The sequence below is a fragment of the Chiloscyllium plagiosum genome, chromosome 6 (genome assembly GCF_004010195.1).
Source record: "Chiloscyllium plagiosum isolate BGI_BamShark_2017 chromosome 6, ASM401019v2, whole genome shotgun sequence".
NCBI classification, from domain to species: Eukaryota; Metazoa; Chordata; class Chondrichthyes; order Orectolobiformes; family Hemiscylliidae; genus Chiloscyllium; species Chiloscyllium plagiosum.
Genome location: NC_057715.1, coordinates 59,508,500 through 59,529,375, shown reverse-complemented (window position 1 = coordinate 59,529,375; position 20,876 = coordinate 59,508,500). Strand labels below are relative to the sequence as shown.

General features: G+C 40.4%; 1 long non-coding RNA gene across 2 annotated transcripts; it reads right to left on the bottom strand.

Moving 5' to 3' along the window:
• Positions 1-443: 443 nt before the first annotated feature.
• Positions 444-12,443, bottom strand: LOC122551140. 2 transcript variants are annotated; one of them, XR_006312033.1, is made up of 4 exons: positions 12,200-12,443; positions 11,306-11,452; positions 8,748-8,882; positions 444-1,330 (listed from the first exon to the last, which is right to left on the bottom strand). It is a non-coding gene; the product is annotated as an uncharacterized LOC122551140 (long non-coding RNA). The 2 variants fall into 2 exon arrangements; XR_006312032.1 differs by lacking the exon at positions 444-1,330 and adding an exon at positions 2,105-2,290.
• Between the last annotated feature and the right edge of the window lie 8,433 nt (positions 12,444-20,876).

Here is a 20,876-nt window from a genome sequence, read left to right as displayed (position 1 = left end):
ACTTAAAATCTGAGCCCTGACAATGAACTGCCAGCATTGGTATCCTGCCCATCCACTGCACGAGCTGCACTTTGATCCTTATTGCCACCTTCTGAGCCCATCTGCCCCCTACTGTCTGAACACCTATTTTGGGCATGATCAAATTTCTAATTCATTGAATTTAAATTCACAGCATGTAACTCTGCCTTCATTCTGTACATTATGTTGCTAAAACTTTAGGGATATGTCTAGGAAATGTGATAGAGCTATTCATGTGTAACTTCCTATGTCGTGTTAGAGGATATTAGAGGAAGCTCAGAGCCTGATGTTATTGAAGTTTGCATCTTAATTTATCTTGTGACACTTTTTTTGTTATCAGTACATGGGGCACTGATACAATATCAGCAAAGCTTGCACCACTGTTAATTATTTGCTGTCTTGTTATTTATGATAGCAGGAAGAAGCATAAATAATAGCATTCAGTTTGGAGGGCTGTTTGTTCAGCTGAGTTGCCAGTTGAAAGATGGTGATTGAATGCATTTGGTGGCAGCTTAGCTGTGCTGCAGAAAGACAAATATCCCCCTGGATCAATAGAAAATGAGAATACATTTTATTGATTGTTCTGAATTACATTTACTAAACAGATGCTATGTGATATGTGTGAGAAATTAAATAGAGATTGGAAGTGTCACACACTTGACATCTACCATTCGTAAAATGCGGCATATTTATACCATTTTAAATATGGGATTAACATTTCAAATGCTTAACAGCAGATGCATATACAGTACAAACCTTTGTGGAAACATGCACTGACCTTAAAAGCTATCAATAGTTAACATATTTTTTTCTACCCATGTTGCTGACTCAACGCTGAAACAGCAGAATGCAATAATAGTAAACATGATGATCGGTTCATTTAGTACCTTGCAGAATTTCCATTTTGACAATCTGATTCTGTCAAGGTAAGAAGGCATTAAGGATCAGTAGGCAGGCCAGAAATCATCAGATGAAGAGTCCAACATCGATTTTGAAGAAAACTGTGAGCAGCAAAATGGTGGTATACAACAACATGCAAATTCTGTCTAAAGCTGAGACTTCAAAGGCTCTGGTCATGAGTAGATACAATGAAGGCTTCACAGACATCTTCCAGACATTAGAATGCAGGCATTATGACCTCTGCCCAAACTGACATATCAGCCAAATAACCAAATATTGAATGGATATCATGTGGGGATACAGCAGTAGATTGGTGATACGTAATGATGCAAATTTGAAGAGCCGCTGCAAGCGTAGTAGGCTAAAAAGCCTCCTTCTGTACCCATCAATTCTGAGATTGTGTAAACTGATTCTGAAAGATATTTGTTACAATAACCTCTGATTAGTATCACTGAGAATCCATGATGTTGCAGCCCTTAAAAAGCAAACTAGTCTACAGATATGCATTCAGCAAACATCTAGAGAAGTTAATGAAGAACAAATCAACAATTGTACATTCAATGTTTACATATCTCTAACACTTCAGACACTTGAGTGTCCAAGATGTTTTAAAATTATGTTCTGAATGCTATCCTGTTCTGCTTCTCCATCACTGTTAGCTGCTGACTCTGTTATCTCATTGGCTGTGAGATAAGGAATTCCAAGTCTTCTCCACCATCACAACATCCTGAGGTTCTGGAAGAAGGGTAAAGGGGATGTTATCACCATCAGGAATGCCTTAAGAGGACACTTCCAGGTATAGAAAGCTCCTGCTCATCCACCAGCATAAGTTCCAATTTGTCTTTGCTGTTTACCAGGGATGAACCAGAACCAGGGTAGGACAACTTGTCCACCTCTGGCAATGGTGTGCTGAAATCATTGACAATGAAAGGGCTTCCACACCAGGAGGCTCTGACTGGATATGGCTCCCAGTGAGAATCGATAATCTTTTGATGGATGAGAGCACACATTCCAAAGAAAGGCTAATTGTAGCCATTAGTCCTTCGGACACTTCCACACTTGAGACAAGAGTGCACACATCTCTACCATATTTTCAAATACCTTGTGTTACATCAAATATCTGCCATATCATGGATTCATCATCTGCCTAGTGCTCAGAATCTTTCTAGTCACCCACATTCCTAGACTGTCATAGCCTTTGACAGCTGTTTCAGTGATTGTGCAGCATTCAGACCAATAGGTGCAACTGTTGCAGCCAACTTGCATAAACCCACCCAGGTGTCAGTATCCAAGACAGTGCTTTTTGCAGAGCAAGGATGGGACATTGTTCTTACTGAGGCTCACTTATCTTCTTCAGAGGGTCCTAGGTGACCTGTTGAGGGAATAAGATATAGGAACACACTTTAACTTCACAGAAAAGCAAAACAAACATTTGCTTCATCTTGAATGCAGACAGATAGAATATGATGCAGAATGTAGATGTGGTGATATTCACTTATTGTAGAACACACACTCATCCCATCCTTGTTCCTCACAAATGCTTCCCTTGCCAAGAGACAGCCCTATATAACCCACCAACCCCAGAAGTGATTCTGGCCTCTCCGCTGTCAATTAAATATGCCCCCTGTTGAGTATCAGGATATCGTCCTCTATCTTGGTGAGCTCTGCCAGATTTGGGAGACCCCTACTTATCATTGACCTTGCACAAGCAATGTAAACCCTTTTCTCTTGCAGAAATAACAGGAGATTGGTAATTTTCATTGATGGTTCTACATTGCTTATTGATATATGAACTTCTTGCAGGTAAACTTCCAGCTATTGTACTGTGTTCAAATGAACACAGGTCCAAAATTGGACATTCTACATTAACCTACAGCTGAAGAAATCAGACCCAATAAAAAGATTGGCCAAACTAAACTAAACAGCGGCTAGCAGATATCAGCTGCAGAGAACAAAAAACAAGATCAAAGATATTACAAAGGTTCAAGGGGAACCAGCTAAACCAGCCTCAGGGTTGTGTATTGTCGAAGTGTTGATCAGACTTTCTAGCATCTTGATTGCCTGAATTTGTGCACTTTACATGACTTGGCATGGCAACACTGAAGGGTGTTTGTGTGACCCCAGCAATGGAGCTCTGAAAACCTGGGGAGAGAGAGAGAAGATCAATCCAAACCTGCAAGGCCCACCTTTTGAAGAGAACCAGCCCCAAGTAAGAGAGCAAAGAGACTCCAAAGGATCAGGGCTCAAACTCGTGAATGTAGTATCCTTTCTCAGATGGATAGAGCTAGAGCACACAAAGGAGAACCAAGGTAGCTCCCAATCCTCAAGCAATTAGATACTGTCACTGTGGGCTAAATCAAAGTCAAAGATCTGGAACAGGCTCAGAGCAGTGATGCCGCGTTAAAGCAAATACAGAAGGGAATATTTCCATTTCAGATAGCAAGTAAGAGGGCAAGTTGAGTACAAAGGATGGACTTGTTTTCTAAGATGGACAGTATATAGTACTAGTCCAGGGCTGAAATCAAGTAATTTATCATTATCACACTGTCCAGGATCATCAAGGGAGAGAAACCATGACTGAAAGTGTTAAGGGGTTGTGTTGGTAGTCAGAAATGGGAAAAGACATTAAATATTATGTTGGGAATTTCACCATCTGCACCCAGAACAATTGAGAGGACAATGCCAATAAAGGAGATTTAAGGCAGACTAGGCCAATCGCTGGTCAAATTGACTATGTTTACCCCTTAGCACCCTGTAAAGGGGGATGTAAGTGTATGTTGGTCAGTGTGAACATTCTTAGCAAAGGGATAGAGGCATTTCCCACTGGAGCAAACACCATTAAAGTTGCAGCGGATATCTGAATTCAGCATGTTTTCTTGGGATGGGAATTTTCCTGTAGTATAGATTCAGACGAGGGAACCCGGTTCATAGCCCAGGTAATGCAGGCAGTGATGAATACATTTGGCATCAGCCAAAGGTTCCACATTGCCTACCTTCCTCTTTCCAGTGGGATTGTAGAGAGGATGAATCACACAAAGGGAGGCTGCAAAAGCTCATCCAGCAAAACACCTCAACCTGGAACATAGTTTTAACATTTGACCTCATGCTCATAAGGAACTCATCCTCCACTTCAATTGGATTCAACTCCAAATTTGTAATGACTGAGCACCCGAGGAAAGGCTTTGAATCTGTAATTGGATTAGATTTGTTATCATGTACTCACAAGTTTAGATTAGATTAGATTACTTACAGTGTGGAAACAGGCCCTTCGGCCCAACAAGTCCACACCGCTCCGCCGAAGCGCAACCCACCCATACCCCTACATTTACCCCTTACCTAACACTACAGGCAATTTAGTATGGCCAATTCACCTGACCTGCACATCTTTGGACTGTGGGAGGAAACCGGAGCACCCGGAGGAAACCCACGCAGACACGGGGAGAACGTGCAAACTCCACACAGTCAGTTGCCTGAGGTGGGAATTGAACCCGGGTCTCTGCCGCTGTGAGGCAGCAGTGCGAACCACTGTGCCACCGTGCCGCCCCACTGCCACCGTGCCGCCCCACCATCGTACAGGAAAAATTTACAAGTCCCCACTTGTGGCCCCAACATGGTACAAAGCAGAAAAATAAAGAAAATAATAGGACTGGACTTGACAGACCCTGAGAATGAACCACTTTGGCATGGGAAAACTGTGATCATTTCTATTGCAAAATGTACAGGCTCTACACAAAGCAGTGGCCATCAGAATGGTGTAAAGGAGAATGTGGAACAAGTCATCTTCGAAGGGAAGGTGAACCCAGTAGAGTACGGCACGGTGGCACAGTGGTTAGCACTGCTGCCTCACAGCGCCAGAGACCCGCGTTCAATTCCCGCCTCAGGCGACTGACTGTGTGGAGTTTTCACATTCTCCCCGTGTCTGCGTGGATTTCCTCTCTGGGTACTCCAGTTTCCTCCCACAGTACAAAGATGCGCAGGTCAGGTGAATTGGCCATGCTAAAATTGCCCGTAGTGTTAGGTAAGGGGTAAATGTAGGGGTATGGGTGGGTTGCCCTTCAGCAGGGCAGTGTGAACTTGTTGGGCCGAAGGGCCTGTTTCCACACTGTAAGTAATCTAATCTAATCTAAAGTATGAGCTTGCACAGTGGGTGATGTTTTTCAAGTTTTCCTGCCAGAAATATTTCTGGCTCCCAGATATTCAGGTTCCCATTCATAAGAAAACAAGATCAGCCCATCGTGTATGGAATTTTGCTTGATCCAGAAAAGACTGAATGGTACCAAGTTAATCAGTTCAAGGCTTACAGAGTCCAAAGCAACAGTTACTAACTGCTCATGTTTCTAGGGGAAACCGGGAGAAGCAGACCATAACCCGAGTCCTGATTCAGGTCCTGGACCAGTTATTGATCTAGACTTAATCCACATTCCCAATCCCAATCCTAGAACAGCACCAATTCGCTAAGATCCTGGACCAGCCCTGGACATTGTTCTTCCTGAAGGCTCAACCTCAGGCATTGAACAACAGCTAGCCCCACTGATTCCAGCCAGAAGAGGCCTGGCCCCGGCACACGCAGGCCTGAAGTGAAAGGGATGTTAGAGACAGTCCATCCTGGAAATGGCCAGTGCAGTGCTTTAGCCCAGAAACAGAGACAACCCCTTTATAAAGGCAGTTATTGCAACACACTCATGGAGATGTCATGGAGGAGGTGGCAGCCACAGCCTTCTCTTGGTCATAAAAGGTGACAGCACCACACAAAATAATAGATAGCCATCATCATCACTTTTCACCTTTTGGCCATTTTTCATCCAATACTCTGACGGTGTCAGTGCACTGATCTACTTCTGAATCCTGATTTTGAATTAACCAATGTCATCCTAATGTGACGCCAGTCAATCCTACCCTGGGGAAGTCTTTGGCTATCCACTCTATCCATGCCTCTCATTGCGTTGTATACTTCGATCAGGTCACCTCTCTTCCTCCATCTCTCCAGAGAGAAAAGTCCAAGCCCAGTTAACCTCTCCTCATACGACAAGCCCTGCAGTCCAGGCAGCATCCTGGTAAACCTCCTTTGTGCCCTCTCCAAAGCATCCACATCTTTCCTATAGTAGGCCGACCAGAACTGGACACAATATGTGTCATTGACAAACTTATTAACTCACCCCTCAACCACCTCATCCAACTCATTTATAAAAACTACAAAGAGCAGAGGCCCAAGAACAGAACCCTGCGATACGCCACTCACCACTGACTCCCAGGCAAAATACTTTCCATTTACACCCACTCCCTGCCTTCTGTCAGCCAACCAATTCTGAATCCAGATCGCCAAATCTCCCAGTATCCCATACCTCCTGATGTTATGAATGAGCCTACCATGGTGAAGTCCATGTACACTACATCCACTGCTCGATCTTCGTCAATGTGTCTCATCATCTCCTCAAAGAACTCAATAAGATTTGTAAGGCATTACCTGCCCTTCACAAAGCCATGCTGACTGTCTTTAATCACACTATGCTTTTCCAAACAGTCATAAATCCTATCCATCAGAATTCTTTCCAAAACCTTGCTGACCCCAGATGTAAGACTGACTGGTCTATAATTGCCAGGGATTTCCCTATTCCCCTTCTTGAAAACAGGAACAGCATTCGCATCCCTCCAATCCTCCGGTACGACTCCCGTGGAGAGTGAGGAAGCAAAGATCTTTGCCAGCAGCTTAGCAACCTTCTTTCTCACTTCCCGGAGCAACCCACGATAAATCTGGTCTGGCCCTGGGGACTTATCAGTCTTAATGTTTGCCAAAATTTCCAGCACATAACCTTCCTCAATATTGATCTGTTCAAGCCTGTTTCCGGTGCTCCTCAAAGTTCTCATTCACAGCAAGGTCCCTTTCCTTAGTGAAAATCCAAAGCAAAAAACTCACTTAGGGCTTCCCCTATCTGCTCAGACTCCACGCACAAGTTCCCTACGCTATCCCTGATCGGCCCTGACTTCTCCCTGATTCTTTTATTCCATACATATGAGTAAAATGTGTTTGGGTTCTCCTTAATCCTACCTGCCAAACCTTTTTCGTGCCCCCTCCTGGCTAGCCTCAGTCAATTTCTGAGCTCCTTCCTAGCAAGCTTGTAATCCTCTAAAGCTGTGCTCGACCCTTGTTTCCTCCACCTTAGGTAAGCTGCCTTCTTCGTTTTGACGAGAAACTCCTCTGATCTCATCATCCAAGGCTCCTTAATCTTACCCCTTCTTGCCTGTCTCAGAGGAACAAATTTGTGCATCACTCACAACAACTGCTCCTTGAGCAGTCTCCACATGTCTGTTGTGCCCTTTCTGTGGAGCAATTGCTTCCAATCTGTACTTCCCAACTCCTGTCTGATAGCGTTATAATTTCCTTTTCTCCAATTACATATTTTCTAATGGTAACTGCTCCTTTCCCTCTCCATGCTTATAGTAAATGTGAAACAGTTGTGATCACTGTCACCAAAGTGTTCTCCCCCCGCGAGATCTGTCACTGTGCTGGGTCATTGCCGAGCACCAAACCCAAAATGGCCTCTCGCCTCATCTGCCTGTCTACCTATTGAGTAAGGAAACCCTCCTGAACACACTTGACAAAAATGGCTCCATCCAAACCATCTGCACTAAGGAGGTTCCGATCAATATTGGGAAAGTTAAAGTCACCCATAACAACAACCCTGCTACATCTGCACTTTACCAGAATCTGCCAGCCTATGTGTTCTTCAATCTCCCTACTGCTATTAGAGGATCCCCAATGAGGTGTCTGCTCCCTTGCTGTTCCTAACTTTCACCCATATTGATTCAGTAGACAAATCTTCCTCGACAACTTTCTTTTCTGTAGCTGTGATGCACTCTCCGATTAGCAATGCTACACCCCCTTCTCTCCACCCCCACCCCAATTCTTTTTAGATGTTCTAAACTCTGGACCATCTAGCAAATGTTCCTGCCCCTGTGAAACCCATGTGTCTGTTATGGCCACAACATCATAGTCCCAAGTACTGATGCCAGACTTTGTCACTCTTATTTCTGATATTCCTTGTGTTAAAGCAGGCACACTTTAACCGATTCCTTTGTTCCATCTCATGAGAAACGTTTAAAAGAAATATTTTGTGAGTGAACTCGAGTTGAACCACAAAATTAATTCTGTGTCATTTGTCCACCTCACCAACAAGAGCACTTTGGAAAAATGTTTTTTATACATAAACTGGTCAAGGCATCCAAAGCCTTGACCACAACCCCCAGCTCCTCAGAGCTCATTTACCAATATAGAGTCATAGAGTCATTCAGCATGGAAACCGACCCTTCATCCATGCTCACCAGACATCCCAATCTGACCTAATCCCATTTGTCAGCACTTGGCCCATATCCCTCTAAACCCCTCCTATTCATATATCCATACGGATGTTCTTTTAAATGCTGTAATTGTACTAACCTCCACCATAGAGTCATAGCATCGTAGATGAATGAAAAAGTTACCTCTTAGGTCCTTTAGAACCCATTCCCGTCTCACCCTAAACCTATGCTTTCTAATTTGCACTCTCTGACCCTAGGAAAAAGACCTTGGTTATTGACTATCCATGCTCCTCATGGTTTTATAAACATTGATAAAGGTCACCCCTCAGCCTCCAACAGTCCAGGGAAAAAAGCCCCAACCTATTCAGCTTTTCTGTGGAACTCAAACCCTCCAGTCCCATCAACATTATTGTTTATCTTTTCCATGCCTTCTCAAGTTTATGACTGACTGGAAACATCCACTTTCCTGATAGGCTACCACCAAACACACAACATGCAGAAACATCTCATAATCGGTACAAACCATTACTCACACTGCAGATCATGGAAGGTCATTCATCATCTTTCTGTATTACGGCCAGGCCCTCTCCACAATCCCATGGATACTGACCATCACTGCCACAAACATTCAGGTCTTCTTCTTCATCAGTGACAGGATTGTCCCATTGCTGTCTCATAGCAAGAGAATAGAATAGAATAGAAATTTATTGTGACGTGTACTTTTACATGAAAAATACAGTGAAGTACAGTTTTAAAAGTCACTCTACCATAGTGCCTACATCAATGATAGAAGTCATATATAATAATAATAATCTCTTACAACTGACTGGCAGCCTAGAGGAGAATTTTCACAGAACCTTCTCGTGGAAGTTTCTGTGCAATTCCTTCCATATGATTTGCCAAGCAAGCAAGTTTCTCACTAAACTGTTGCCTGGTTTGCTCTTCTGTTATCAGCTCCTGTGGGTGAAAAACACTCAGTTGCACTAGGACTGAATGGACCAGAGAGGTGTTCAGAGACACCTGAAGAGTTCACTGTGAGATTATCATGTGCCTTGTTTCTGAAGATTTGCTAAAGGCAAGTCATGTTTGGTTAATTTTATTAAGTTCTATAATGAAGTTAAACTGAGGATTGACTTACATAATTCCAGAGTTGAGTATGTGGTCTTTCAAAAGATTTTGACAAAATCCAATCTAATAGATTTGTTCTGAAGAGGGAGTCAGTGGACCCGAAACATTAACTCTGATTTGTGTCCACTGATACTGCCAGACCTGCTGAGATTTTCCAGCAATTTCAGTTTTTATTTCAGATTTCCAGCATCTGCGATTCTTTTGCTATTTTTTGTCCAATACACATATTGTTGAGATTGAAGTTCATAGGATTAAAAGTGCAATGGTTGCAAAGATATGAATTAACAAAAACTATCCTATTTATTTTTGAAGTAATATTTCTTCAGCAACGAATTGAGCACCATCAATGTAACTCACGCTGGGAACCTTTTGCTGCAGCTTTTTGACCTACTTCTGTGGGTACACTGTAGAAAGCAGCAATGAAAAGTATGGACTGGTCCTATCCTCATGGAGATGTTATAAAATTAAGTATTCACGTCCAAAGCTTTTTGATCTATAATTAGAGTCTTACAATTCACAATTTTCACAATCCTCATGAAAATGAGCAAACGCAATTACATCAACGTAAGAGGTTCATTTTTCATAGAAGAACAAATCAAATTGTGGAAAATGATCTCAAAACATTGAAACTTAATTCCTAGCAATAAAGTGAATCGAATTTTTTCAGTTACCATGAAGTAATGGCTTTAGGCACAGGCCTTAATCAGAGCTGTTTTGACTTTTCAGCATTGTCAACTTTCTTAAGGTTGTGATAAAATTACTTCATAATTAAAATAGTAATTTGTTTGCATTACTCAGTGTCATAAATAATTTATGTTATTGGTCAAAGTGTGACCTCAAAATTGTTCTTAAAATCCAGTTAAATAATGTTAATTCAATCATCATTATTTGACCTACAAAGATTTCAGTAGATCCATGAATTTGACCATTGCACCTTTGCAATAAGAGCCACGAGGACTTGAATTTTATAAATGCCTTCAGTTTCATTGTCAATTGACAAGAATTGGAGATTTTGTTTTCCTCAGTGACTTGTCCTATCCAAGGAATCTGTAATCTGGAAAAGCAGAGCAAGGTTCTCTTCATTAATTCAGACTGAAGAATCTTCATGAGGCCATGCAGACACCAAACCAGGAATACTTCATTTGAATATTGAAGTCAATGTAGAATCATGTATCAAGGTGAAATTAACTAATGGAATGAAAGCTCCTCAATGCTTTTGAATTTCCAAAAATAATTGAAATCTAAAGGAATGAGACTCCTCAGTTACATTTACATTATACTTTACATTTTCAGCACCAGCAAGACGGTTGAGGCTTAATTTCCAATTAAAAATTCACTTATACCTAAATGCATTGTTCCAAACATTTTTCTGATGTTTTTAGTAGGTAACTATTGGAATAAGACACAAAACCTTGCATGTAGACAATTTGGAAGGTATTTACGTTGTGAAACTTGCACAGGAACAGATCAACACTGATAATAACTTCTCATTTTCCACATTTAATTGTGTATGTGCGGTTGACAAACGTTGTTATCTGATTTACTCTATAATACTAGCAAGGGCTGGTAACCCTTTTTTAATATGGGATTTTTATTACATTGATGTATCTAGGTCAATGTCTTTTTACAGAGAAGTTTGCCATGGCGATAAAAGGTCTTAAGCCAAGCACTGTTTTGGGGGATGGAGATATTTAGTGGCTGAGAAAGTTCTACAGCTTGAAAACCTTTTAGGACCCAAACCCCAGTGGAATGTCAATGTGATTGGTTCCTTCAGCAACTGTTGCAATTGCAGTTATTAGTAAAACCTCTGATGCATCTTGGAGTTGATGTATTGGGGGAATAAAACAACTCAGGTTTATAGTGTTGAAACATGGAAATAGGATCTCTTCAAAGTGAGATTTTCACCCTCATGTCCACTACAATCAGCAGATCTTTGACAAAACCTAGACACTGGGATTCTTACTTCATTAGGTTTCCACAGTAGATTGTTAACTCCAGCATATTCCAAAACACAAAGGTATTCTTGCCACAGATTTGAGCTCATCTCCAGATAATTGAAGTCTTTAAAATGTGTTGCTGTACAGTCAGAGGTTGAGCCAAGGATTGATGCCTAGCAGAAGAGGAAAATACAAATATTAATTAGGAAGGGAGGAAAATCACAGTGAAAGAGAACTATTTTATGAACAGACTTTCAAAAGCAAAGAGGAATTGAGGTGGGAATTGGAGAAGATGGTTTCTGTGTACAAAAATATGGCGTTTGAAAAAAAGATTATAAATTATAAACTAGAAAGATTGGAAATCAGAAATATTGGGAGGGTTGAGAGCACCTGTAATGATGGATAGGGAGAGGAGATTGCTGTTGTAGAACTAGTTTTAGCTTTTACATCCAACTAACCATGAAACAAGACAGCATATCTTAACTCACTGATATTGGGGGATCTCCAAAGCACATGTAGCAAGTACTCACTAAAAGCATTATCTTAATAAGGCACAAATATTAAAGTTAGAAGAGTTGATAGCTTAATTGAAGAAGTCCTTAAGGAGACTCAGGAATTCTCCCACAAGAAATGCAATTACCCAGGGAACCAAAAACTCATTATAATTTTAATTCCTCTTTGCAAATCATGTTCATTCTGTCTAAATGACAAAGAGAAATGACAGGAGAGTCTCAATTTTACAATCTGTAAATAAATAATACATGGTGTGTCTTCTTTCATAGGAGATGTCAACAATACTGGCAGTAAACAAACACACTGCCTAAATTGAAATTATATTTTTGTAATTTTGCAATGTGGTAAAGTAGAAAAATAGAGTTTGTGTTTAAAACAAAGGAGATGGATTATAAATAAATACTTACCCTACCTACAGCAGAATCATAAAGATGACAATCTTTTCTCCTGTGATTCAGGGAAATCCAATAGATTTGCAGCTACTTCTATCATGTCTACTGGGGGCTGCATATATCTGCATGGTAAATAGTTATCCATCTGGCTATGTGATTTAAGAAGCTGTCTGTCTTTATCAGTTCAAACCAAGATTCATCTAGCTAAGGAAGCAGAAAAAGGGACATAATCAAAAAGCCTGCACCTTGTGGAAAAAACAAGCTGTTACCAATTCATCTTTGTATGGTCAATGAACCTTTATTCACTGTGCAGCTGTTAGTCACATCAGGTTTATTAGATGCATCTGTCGTATCGAAAACATTCTGCTGAATTGCCTGGATTTCTTTGTGCATACTGGCACACAGCTTGCTATCCAGTGATCCAAGTATGAGAGCGTACAATAGATAATAATAGATCATGTACAGGGAATCGTCATATCCTCTCTTTGATAAATCAGTCTTTGTGGAAATACTTAAAATCATGGATAATGGGTATTGGCCAGGAAAAAAGCCACTTATCGCTCAAAACTGTCAAAGCAAAGTTTTAAAGCACATAATTGGATCCTATTTTTAAAATTGCTGAAAGGTATTCATTCGTATTTCTAAAATCCCTGATTCTAAAATGTATGGAATTGCACTCTTTAATTTAGTTTTTTTTGGCTGAAATTTGCTGAATACAGGTCCTAATCAATGTTGGATGCTATACAGTTAATACATGTATTGTATCCCCCCAAAGGGTTAATGATTGTGATTTATTCAGTTTAAGGTTATACACTTTCTTGCAGTAATAAGGCTTACTTTAAAATTTTACCATTAATTAAATGTTTACACACACAGGTCTGAAATGCCACAATGTCCTCTTGACAGCAAATTAATTTCTTTAACAGAAGAAAGATGGGTCAAGTTTTCAAACAGTCATCATCCAAGATTTTCAAAGCATCTTATAAAATAATATGAAAGAAAGGAAAACACAGAAAATATTGTGCAGAAAGTGATTAATTTTACTTTTGAGGACAAAGAAAGGAAAACTAAAACAATTGCATTTGTGAGGGGATAAACATGAGTTAAATTATTAAAAATAGCAGATGGAACTAACATTAAAGATTATGCCAGTTTATTTCTGAAGTTTCATTTCATATTGTTATTTAATTTGAATGATGTATGATATTATCGTATGAAAGTTGCTCTTGACATCCAAATATTATTATTTTAATTAATTCTGTTTGCTGCAATGTTAACATGTGGACTGAAACTTTATAATGAAGATTTTTCACAATGTGGCCTACTCTACATTGGAGAAAACAAATGCAGACTGGGTGACCACTTTGCAAAACACCTCCAGTCCGTGCACATGTGTGAGCCCAACCTTCCGGTAGCTAGTAATTTTAACCCAGCGTCCTGCTCGCATGCCTACTGTTCTGCCATTGGCACGCTGCAATATACCAGTGATTCATAGCTCAAACTGGATGAACAGCATCTCAGTTTCAGCCGAGGCATTTTACAACCTTCTGGACTTAATATTGAGTTCAGATTGTGAAATCACTCTCAATCCTTCCCTTTCTTAGGTTTACTGGTTGGCTTCTCTGCCATGACCATGTCTTCTATCCCCTCCCGCCATTCCAGTGGGACTATCTGTGCGATCCTGTCTGGCAGTTAGACCCACCATTGTTCTGCCATTCTTCCATTCCAATTACTTAGTCTGCACTCCACCTCCCCAACCCTGGAACTGTTGCATAACTGCTGTCTCCTCCACACATTACGTCAGCACTGATGAAGAGTCATCTAGACTCGAAACGTTATCTTGCTCTCTCTCCATGGATGCTGCCTGACCCGTTGTGATTTCCAGCATTTGTTGTTTTCAGTACTTTACACAACCTATTGACTGGGTTATTATTACAATTTAACCTGCAAAACTGAACTGAATACACAAAATAACTTGCAACAAAAATAATAAAATAAGCTGCTGTTTCTTTTGTCTTCTTTCAAATCAACGGAAAAAAATTGTTGCTTCTTCAGTTTCATTGTACAAAGAGTTATCAGACCATGACTGAACCAGAAGACTACTGTCTCTTTAAAGGGAAGAAACAACGGAAATATGTGAAGCAAAGAAGAATGTAAGGTTAAGAGTAGACAATGGGACAAAGGGGTAGCGAGACCATAAAGGACCACTCCCTTTCTGTAACTGTCACTCTTCAGGGAAGTTAATAAATATACAATAAATATTCTTGTGAACAATATCTTAAGTTATGTCCACAATGTACCTGTGCCTTAATCCACCTACAATGTTCAGAAGAATAAATAAAATGGAATACGTTATTCCAAAGAAGCATGCTGCAAAAATGGTCATGGCTATAATCAACTCTTATTAAATATTAGTTATACTCTAGCAGACCTTCTCTCTTGCATTTTTTGATGTCAGATGAGCTTCTTCTTTCAGAATTGCAATGTTGTCACCAAGTTCATACACGTAACCACCATTATTTAATGTAATTGGCCAAACAATGACAAAAGGGTCAAGCAGTACTATAAGGTCACATTTAATTTGCATTTTTGTTGAAGATTAGAAATGAATGCCCTCTAGTCTTTTATCATAAAACATGTCTTCCTCTACATAAAGCTGAAATTAAAATTAGTTAAAAGAACAGGCATTAATTATCTTTTCATCCAGAACTCTGCAAATTTTATGGTCTTCATGAATAAATTACAATGGTATTGCAGTTGCATTAAAATAGACATACAAGGCAGGTGTAAGGCAAACTCATGTCAGTCACATATCTCTGATCTCAACAATATTACTGTAAAGAAGTACAGAATAAAGTGCAGGAGCTTTCCCTTGTCAGCAGGTATCTTAAACACAACATGTCATTTTCTCATCTTTTCCATGCCCCACCAATCACTCAATTCATGTAGGTAGTTAAAAAAAAGCATGAAAATGGTGATCCATCTAATTAACGGTCGTAATTTTAAAAAGTCTAAAATGGTGGTCTGAGAGCAGCACGGAACTTGTAGATGCTCCTGAAATTCAGGCTTATTTCTAGATTTACTTTGAGATTTCTTACAGTTTCTTCAGTAGTGTTATGACACAGTGATGAACCCTTCTGTTAATTAAACCAAACACAAAGAAAAGCTCACTTCACCTCATAACCTGTTAAAATATGAGTGACAGAGAACTCCCAAATTCCATTATTTAAAGAAAATAATAAAAAATTATTCTGTAACTCTAAAAGTGAACATCAAACAACAACTATTCACAACTCTTAGCCCCCTCTTCCTGCTAACTGCTTATTACCTGCCTCCCATTCGATAACAATATACTGTTCCAATAAAACACTTATTAAAATTACATCAACTTAATTTTAAAACCATACTGTAGTATCGTCAGTAACTTTCTTTTCCCAGCTGAAGATCTCCCTGGGTCATCTTCTTTCATTTACTGTGAATATGTTTCATATGAAAAGGTAGCTTTGATAGAAAGTGTTTCAAATGACAATTGCTCTCTTGATGACAGTTACTCTCTCTGACTTGCAAACTGCCTGCATTTTTATACCCCCAATATCAGATCATGTCATTGGTTCAATGTTGGCAAAAACAGTAAATTCAAACTTGACTAGGTTTTAGTATCCTGGGGCTTAATTTAAACTGATTGGTTAAATTCTAATTCAACCAACTCAGGTATCTATTTCACAGCCAAATTTTGCAAGTTTTCAATTTTCCAGTGCCCCCTAGGACTGCTAGTTATTCATTTGATAGGTGCTTGTAAGCTCTCAGTGCCTGGGTGGCCTCCTATTGGGTAGTTAATATGCTACCCTTAACATTTCCTGTCTATATGCTACTGGCAAAACAATCTGGTGCACTTCTACCCATTTCTCCTCTGCACTAACCTGACGTGGTTTCCATTTTCATCAGAGCATTCTGTCTTTAAGGTAATAACCATCATGAATACATATATATGTATATATATCTTTTATTGTATTGTCATTCTTTTAAAAGTCCATTAGCCTTTCAGGACTAATCACTTCTGCATGACCTTCGACCTGTTCAGATTTTTCCTGCACCATTATGTCAAAAAGGGTGTCCACTAACTGAACCTCAGCACCTTCATCGCTCTCTTCAGTTTTTGCTTCTTGTTGTTACTTATGATAGTGGGATCTTGTTACTACACAGTCTGGAAAAATTCCAAGATATTTTTCTTTTAACCTCTCAGTTTCTTATTCTTCTTTGGGCTTCTCCACAACAAGGACTGTCACTCCCAATTTGGATCCTACTAAATCGTTCCCAAGAACAAACCAGATTTCTAAAACTGGTACACTGTCAATAACTCCCTCTCTACTTCCTCAGTCTTGATTTTGCACTTCAAACTGATCTTACAGAGGGGAATGCTAAATTTCTGTCCATCCCTCCCACAAATTAACACTCTATCAGGTAACAGGTCAGAAAGTATGCAAATATGTTCACCTCTTACTATTACAAACTGATTAGATACCATATTTCTCAAAATTATTACTTCTTTCCCTTCTTCCCTTGTTCTTTCTGTGTAAACTTTACCCACCGAGGCAAAGTCTTTAGAAGGTTCAGGTACTAACTGGATATGAAGCTCCTGCTGAGGCTGTGCACACTCCTGCAGCTCCTCAACTTTTCTTAGGGTTTCCTTTACTACTTTCACTAATGCCACTGGCTTAGCCTCTTTCACCATGTCTTTTCCCACAGTGCCTTTCTTTAATGACCAGCATTGCAACTTTAGTGTCCCACCTTCTGGCAGTGAAAACACCTTTTCCCAGTGCCTTTCTTACACCATCGGCACTGTAATTTTCTGTGTCCCATTCCATTACAGTGAACATACCTGAGGCCTTTCATCTTCTTTCCACCTTCTTGGGCTTCTTTTACCACCTGTGGTAAACTATTACCAGTGTGCTCTACTCTTTATTTTGTAATGTTGGATCTCCCCTTCTTCCAATTTCTATCCCTCACAGGAGGAAATTCTTGCCGGAAGCTAAATTTTGCCTTATGCACCAATGCATATTTGTCTGTCATCTCTGACACTCTTCTCACTTCTTGAACTTTCTGTTCATCCACATGAATTCTTATCATCTCTGGAAGTGTTTTTTTAAACCCCTCCAGCAGAATAACCTCTCTTGGAGCCTCATAGTCCTTATCTATTTTTAAGGCCTGCACCCATCTATCAAAATCACTATGTTTAATTTTTTCGAATTCTGATCTGGTTCCTCCTTTATGTTTCTGAACCACTGTCTATATACTTCTGGTACCACTTCATAAGCACTCAAAATAGCCTGTTTGGTGTCTGCACAATCTCTTGACACCTCATCTGACAGCGCTGCAAATACCTCACTGGCTCAGCCTACCAGCTTAGTCTGAACTAGCATTACCAACAAGTTCTCTGACACCCCATCTGCCCAGCCAATTTTTCAAATGTGATGAAGGCTTCAATATCTTTCTCATCAAAATGTGGCAACGTTTCAACATATTTGCAAACATCACTGCCTTCTCTCTTCATCTCCAGCCTGTTAACTTGCCTGACTAATTCGCAATTTCTGAAGTTCAAATTCTCTCTCCTTTTCTCTTTCCTCTTTCTCTGTCTTCTCTCTCTCTTTGCTCAACTAAGAACCTTCTCTCTCTCTCTCCTCTCATGGCACTTATTTCCTTTTCTTTATCTTTTAACTCCATTTGCTTTAATTACAATTTATGTTTTTCTAACTTACTGCACTTCACTGTTTCTTTGACACACCTCAGTGCTTGTCTAACTCGCTTAGAATTTCAGCTTTCCTTTCATCCCTGGTTAGAGTCAATTCTAATCTATTTGCGAATTCTAAATTTATGGCCTTTCTAAACTTCCTTGGAAAATTTGGAAATCATCTTCAAACCCCAGAACCACTTTAGAAATCTTAAGAGCCATTTCTCTCACTTTTAATTTAACTAACCACAAGCAACCAAAATTAAACAAATTGTCTCATCTAATTTTATTTAAAGATCTAGGACACTAATCAGCAAGTGGTTAAATCTGCTGGGATCTTTCCTACCCCAAATCCGTTTAAATCTGTCCAAATCTCAGACTGGATCTTTCTAACTGTCCAAATCTCGGACCTGATTCCCCAAACTGAAACGGCAGTAAACCCCTCTGTGAATAAAGCAAATGCCCAGAAAAGTTCTCCTTGCCTCATAATCTGTTAAAATGTGAGTGACAGAGAACTCCCAAATTCCATTATTTAAAGAAAATAGTATCAATTTATTCTTTAACTCTAAAAATGAACATTAAACAACAACTATTCACAACTTTTAGCCCCCCTTTCTCTTAATTGCTTATTATCTGCCTCCCACTCAACAACAATATACTGATCCAATAAAATACTTAATCAAATTACATCAACCCTAAGTTTAAAACCATACAGTGGCTGTCATCATCGGTGTCTTTCTTCTTCCAGCTGAAGATCTCCCTGGGTCATCTTCTTTCTTTCACTGTGAATATGTTTCATTTGACAGAGTGTTTCAAATGGCAGTTGCTCTCTCGATGATAGTTACTCTACCTGACTTTAAAATGCTTCCTTTTTTTAAACCTCCAATATTGGATCATCTCATTGGTTCGTTGTTGTCAAAAGCAATAAATTTAAACTCAATTGGGATTTAGTATTTTGGGGCTTAATTTAAACCGATTGGTTAAATTTGAATTGTTGTCAGAACAGCAACCAATTCAGCTATCTATTTCACAGCCAAGTGTTACATATTTTCAATTTTCCAGTACACTCTGGGACTGCTAGTTGGTCACATGACAGGTGCTTGTAAGCTCTCAGTGCAAAACAACATTCATTCTTTTTTAAATGTACAGTACATGCCTTCAACTTCATAATACTAGTATACAATTTTTGTTCTTTTTTTAGTTCACTTATACTCAAAATTGACATTTTGATAAGTACACAAATAAAAAATGTTTGGACGGATATCAACATAGTGCAGGCAAGTTGGCCTAGTCTAGCTTGGGATTATGGTCGGTATGGACTGGTTGGATAGGAGGGTCTGTGAAATAACTGCACAGAGGCTGGGTCCCATTACCAAGTCACCCTTTACTTACTTGTGTGCACAGTACACTGGCTGTGACTGGCCACCTCAGAGTCAGTCGACAACTTAGGAGTTTCTAATAATATGTTTTTTTTGTTTGCTGGTTATATTTTTATTTTATTAAACAGTACAAGTTATAACCAGTTAACATTAACAGCCGTATACAAGAAATAGCAATTTACAGGGGAAAGGGGTGGTAAGCCAAACCCCAAACTCCACTGTACAAACCAGTTCGCAGGGAAATGAGGATGAACCTCGAATCCCACCTTACATTACCAAAAAAGAAGCAGTAAATACAATCACATACAAACAGTCTTATAAAGAGAACAATAAAACAGTGCATATATCACAAACACCCCTGGCAATCCAGCAAACCACCCGCCCCTCCCATCTTCCAGCCACTCAAAGGCAGCCCCCCCACCATGCCTTTCGGAAAGCCGTTCTGTTTCCTCCTGTCCCCCCAACCCACCCCCCAAGGATGACAGCGATCAGGATGGCCTACCCATCTTCCGGCTTCCCTAACCACTCTTCGTACCTTCTGGCCACGTCTAGAACAGCCCGCCCCAGTACCTGCCCGGGGTGATAGCTGAGGATGGCCTCTCTGCCTTCCAGCTCTCAGTCTTCCCCTACATACCATTGGGCTCTCACACACCCTGATGCACCATCCAACCTGTGGACTGCCCACTCACACCTTCTGGCCACCTCTAGGACAGCCCGTCCCATTCCCTGGGATAACAGCATGCAGAGCAACCCATAGGCCATCTGGATCTCAGCCTGCCCCTACACATAGAACATAGAACATAGAACATTACAGCGTAGTACAGGCCCTTCAGTCCTCGATGTTGCGCCAACCTGTCATACCATCTTCTAGCTCTCGGCTGCTCTGACACACTTTCCGACCACTTCTAGGACATCCCGTCCCAATTACTCCTTCTCAGGATGACAGCACTCAGAACGGCCTACCCACCTTCCGGTTCTTGGGGTGTCCCGCGTCGGAGTGGCCTAACACCTTTCCGTTCACAAGATGCCCCCTCACCTTCCGGCTCTAGGGGTGACAACTTCTGCGATGATCAATGAGCCTCCCAGCTCACAGTAAGGCTTGCCAGACCTAGGGACACCCAAGACAGTGCAGGTGATAAACACAATGAGCAACAAGACAGAGTCAATTACCAACAAACAGAGTCCTTTCTGGTACGCAGAGTCCATTACCATAAACAGTTCTCCTCAGAATGCAGAGTCCATTCCCAAGAACAAAGTCCACTCCAGTATGTAGAATGCATTGTCAGAGATAGAGTCCATAACCAAAGGCAACGTTCACTCCTGACGGCAGCAAATACAGCACACACACAGGTGTTCAGTCTTCATAGAAGTCTGGTCTATCCACAGAGAACCAAACCCATTCACAGGAACACAGTGCAATTTTTTCCTCCTCCCACACTACCATCTGAATGCGGTAGTGCTTATTTTTCCCCAGCACCCATGTCGTGTGTAGGATAGTGAAGAACAACAAGTGCATAAATCTTTATTTATATTTCATCACCACCAGGAAGAAAGAAAACACCAGAGTGGCCAGTGACAAGCAATG